Raw genomic sequence first — 5,217 nt, 5'->3', positions numbered from 1 at the left:
GATGCACATCGTTACGTTGATCATGAATTGAAGGTAGAAGCCATTGCACGCACCAAAGAAAATCAGATGACAACTTTCAAGGACGTGTCTAAAGTTCAAGGTGATATCATTTCTTGGCTCTTTGATTCTGATTTAAAAGTATGTATTGTTAAATGGGAGAAGGGGGTTCAGTACTATGAAATAATGTCTGATCTTCTCTCATTACTAAAATGAGATGTACGCACTCTGGCTTATCGTCCATTTATTAATCATGGAAAGAATTACCATGCAAGTCGTTTTCACCAACACTTGCTGTTAGAGGTGAATAACGGTTTTAAATATTTTAAACCACAAATTCCCATCCGCAAGCGTATCGATGAGATCGATCCAAGAACAGGTTGGAGAAAGCTGGTTCTTAATGTAAAGCCACCGAAGACCATGAAGCGTGTGCCGGTGAAGACTTTGAACCAACACATGTATTTATCCTTCAACCACTGGTACTACGACAACAAGACTGGCGAGGCCGTCACCGTGTTGGGTAAAGGTTTAAAGTCTGAGCTGATAAAGATCATCGATCCGATGTGGCTCGTTAATTTAACGGAGACCACAATGACGTGCTATTTAAGAACAAGATTTTGATCGAGCGTCGTGAAGACTATGATCTGGCAATGCAATTTCAACACGTTGTTAGGGTGTGTCATGAACATGGGATTCACAGCTGCAGAGATTTTCATACAAGACGCTTCAAGTAATTTACAAGACAAAGAGCTCAAGACGAGGGGGTGTCTGTTAGTACACGGTTTTGTGTCTCGAGTCTTTGTATCTATCCTTTAATGTATTTATCATTTTATTTATGTAATAAATATTAAGTTATTAATGTAGTTCGTTAAAGGAGTCGTCTAGTTCGTTAAGGATGTTTAATGAACTAGACTTAAGTTAAGATCCCTCCTGATTCGTTAAGGATGTTTAACGAATCAGGGAGTAGTTCGTTAATTTTATTTCGTTATTGTATTGTAACGAAGGCGGTGTCTGATTCATTATGGAATGTTAACGAATCAGACTCGTCTTCTATATATAGTGGTGTTATTCCACTGTTAATTTAAGAATTGAGTTAAAGTATATCGAACCTCTGCCCGATTTCTCTCTCAATCTTCACCTTAATCTATTCATTCTATTATACATACACCTAATATAAACTAATACTAATATATACGAACTTAGTCAATAGCAACTATGAACTAGATCCGTTTAGTTATTATAATCTATATATCAGATCTAAGATCTAAGATCTGGTGTTCAAACAATTGTTGTTAAAACTAATAATAGTAGTAATAATAATAAAATATAATAATAATTACTTTTGTTGTTGAATACATTATTAATAGATTTATGAATTTTAATAATAACAATTATTATTATAATAATTATATGTGCCATGTTAATAACAATTAATACTTATAACATTTTAATAATAGTAGTATTAGTGATAAAATATAACTTGAGTGACGACGACGTTAAATGACAACTAGGCCTGACGTGGGTTTCGGTTCAATAAAACAAGTGGACAATATTAACAATAATAGAATTTTATAATATTACTTAATAATAATAATAATAATAATAATAATAATAATAATCATAATAATAATAATAATCTATTAATTATGAAAAATAATGATAATAATAGAATAATAAAAACTGTTTTGTTAATGATAAAAATAGCAATAATAATACTAATAATAATTTTTATGTAGTGATATTAGTACTAATAGTAACAATAATTTGTTAAGTATAAAAATAATACCAAAAACCGGTCTAGGATGAGACTCGAACCCGTGACCTCTAGTTCAACAACTAACGTACAAACCAACTTGACCAAGATAACAATTGTTAATTAAACTCATAAGAAATCAATATACCTTTTTAATATTCATATGGCCGTGGATCTACACTGGGAAGAACCCGACCTGAAGCCGCCGGAGACGAAGGACAGAAGCCGGAGGGAGAGAGAGAGAGAGAGAGAGAGAGAGAGAGAGAGACGGAGAGAGTGAGAGAGAGAGAGAGAGACCCGGTTTTCTGGTCACCGGAAAAGCGTCCAGGAGACGGAGGGGGGTCGGCGACGGGTTGGGGTCGATAGGGGTTGAAGAGAAGGTGAGGTTGGAGGTGGAGCACGGGGCTTTCACTCCGGCCGCCAGAGACGGCTGCCGGAAAGCCGAGGAAGGGGTGGCCGAACTTCGTTGCAGTTGCCGGAATCTCTAAGTCTGAAAGAAAACGAACGGACAAGTGGAATCGGGGTCGGTGGTGGTGCGTCGGAGATCGAGAACGGGGAGGTGGGGTTACGGCCGGTGGCGCCGGTCGCCGAAAAACGGCGCCGGAAAATCGAAAGAGAAAGAGAGGGGCGGTTGTGGTTGTTAAAGATGGGTTAGGGTTAGTGTTTGTATATATATATATATATACTACATATTTTCAAAAAACCCCCCTTAAGTTTCAATCAATTTTTAATGTGAGTTTAAAGGTTTGTAAAACTTATAACGACTTTATGAAAATCAGTTTGAACCCCTTATGTTTTTCTTAGCGACACTATAAAGGACAAACATCGATTTATTGATGATCGAGGTATATAATAATATTATATAATAATTAATTAAGGTTCTAAAAATGTTGAGTCCGGTTTACATAATAAAAGTTTACAACACGAATACAATCGAGACCCGAAATTGACGAATGTCACAGTATCTACTACTTTAGGAAATTTCGTCCCGAAATTAAGATAAACTAAAAAATTTACTAACGAATATTGCCTTTGGTAAAATAATTGCAAGAAAAATTTTTGACAAAAGAATAACGTCAAATCCTTGGATGACTCGAAAATCGTCACAAATGAGAACATAATAAAGACACTTATATATAGGAAGTACCAACGGCGTTTCGACCGTGCCCTTTTCGTAATTCTCATTTCTATCATTTTTCTGCTATCATTCTCGGGTCTGAGTTATCGCACACAAGCGTACTTACTATGGCTTCCATATGGGGATTTCGATAATTAAGTGTGCACCAATAATTATTTAGATCGTCGTATGGTCCACATGGTTCGTTGCCTTGTGTGTTTTAAGAGACATATTTATTTTGAAATCTTTAAATAATAAATGTGTAAATAATTTTGTTGAATTTTACCAACATTGACTAACCAATACCAGCGGTTGAAAATTTTTGGGGTTGACTTTTAAATAAGTAGTAAAATTGGATAAAATAATTGAAACAATTAAAGTCTTAGAATATAAACCAAGGTGAAAATAACAATTCGTTCTACGTAAGTAAAGACGATCGAATAAATAAAATTCAGAGTAAACAATTACGAAACGAGGTTTGATGTCGAAAGTCATTAAGATAATTGTCAAGTCTATACATCGAGGCACTAAATAACACTTATAAATGAAATCCGATAAGTGAAAAAAAAAAAAGAGAAGTCCAATAAATGAACACATGAAGTTGGGATAAACAACGATACAAGTAATAATAACATCGCATGACGAGTTTCCCACGTGAACAAACTTGAGGTTATAAGTATTTAAGGATATGATTACATGAAATATGATAACACTAGAATGAGGTGAGTTTCTTTGGGGTGACGCATACGTGTATCAACATAAATAAAATAGCATTTAGTTAACAACCAAAACAATCGATGAATTGTGATAAAACGTGAATACGGCCACTATGGTGAAACTATTTATATAATCGTCATTATAATAACGGTGTCTAATAGCGCCAAAACTTGCGGACAACCACGCATAGTCCGCTTAATAAATTAGATGAAATGATGTAGAATAATACATAGAATCGTGTTTACATAAATGCTCAAATACAAATAACATAGTCCTGAAAATATCGTTTAAAAGATAAACGAGATTTTAGTGAAACTGAGGATTTGAAATTATTCCACAAATTGTTATTTAATAACTTGAATTATGTCATAATCAAAACACCAAAATGAAATCTCATATGCATGATATTGTCATCGAAACATCTCATCAAATGAAAAGAAATCGTAAAAATCAGCGAGACTCGAATAAACGACGAAATATAAGTCGTGTGTCATATAGAATGAAATTGAAAAATGAAGTCCTTAAGTAAAGCCATTCATTCGTTTTCAAGAAAAATGAATATAATAATAACATAGCCTTGCGGTAACGCGTTGCTAGGGAAACGTTTTGCTCAGTATCGAAAGTAAAATCTTGTAAGCCAATTTGTTAAAGGAATTTGTATACATAAGGTTATTGTGATGAAAATAAATTATATAAAGTGATGATGCTTGCGATAATATGAGGTAATAATTCGCATAAATCGTTGTCGAACGAAAATTTGTGTCTCAATATCTCGTATATAAAGTATTTATAAATACATCCCAAAAGATGTGTAAAGCCATGATTATCTATATTACATTATAATAGATATAGGCACCCTTTCACCTTCCACTTTCTCTCTCATGAGACGCCATTGAATTAATTATCCTACACCGGTCTGACGCCTATCTCAGGCGACATTAAATTGAGTCTTTGGCAACGTTAAATAGCAATTAAGACGACCTTCCAATTCGTCCTTAAGCTTCAATTGCAATGAACTTGCATAAATAAAATTGAAACCTAATTAAAGAACGGCGTTTGCTCAGTTTGTTCTCCAAAGTTTCTTTCATATTCTTCTACACTCTAGGGCTGGAGACGATGATGATGGAGGTAAAACCCTCACATGCCTTTCGATTGAATGCCCACCCTTGTTGTTTCGCCGGCGTCGACTATACAATTGATGTTTCTGGAGACGTTTAAGGTCTCCTCGGCGATCTTAATCTTCGATTGTAATCAATATTATCGAAATCCCAATTGTTCCATCCATTGGTGCAATCAAAATCTATAATGAAACTATTTGTAATCCACATCTACGCCCATATGCTATGCAGGGAAACGAGATTTGAGCCCATACAAGGGGAATCCCGGGGTATGTGATTCAATCCTTTTATGTATTTGGTTTATGGTTTTGTGAGTTTACTTTTTGTTAATCATATGAATATTATGTGTTATATTTACTTTTTTTTTACTTATTTAATGTTATAAAATGTTTAATCATATTTTTATCTTCTTTTTATAGAATTTGTGTAGATTATCTTCCTATAGACAACCATGAGCCATCACCCAAAATGTGATGTGTGCCATCACTTTGTAAGTGCCAAAAAATCTTTATTTT

This window comes from Bidens hawaiensis, unplaced genomic scaffold (genome assembly GCF_021521415.1).
Source record: "Bidens hawaiensis isolate Kalapana, Puna unplaced genomic scaffold, B.hawaiensis_p1.1 tig00028259_1, whole genome shotgun sequence".
NCBI lineage: Eukaryota > Viridiplantae > Streptophyta > Magnoliopsida > Asterales > Asteraceae > Bidens > Bidens hawaiensis.
This window is presented reverse-complemented; position numbering follows the sequence as displayed.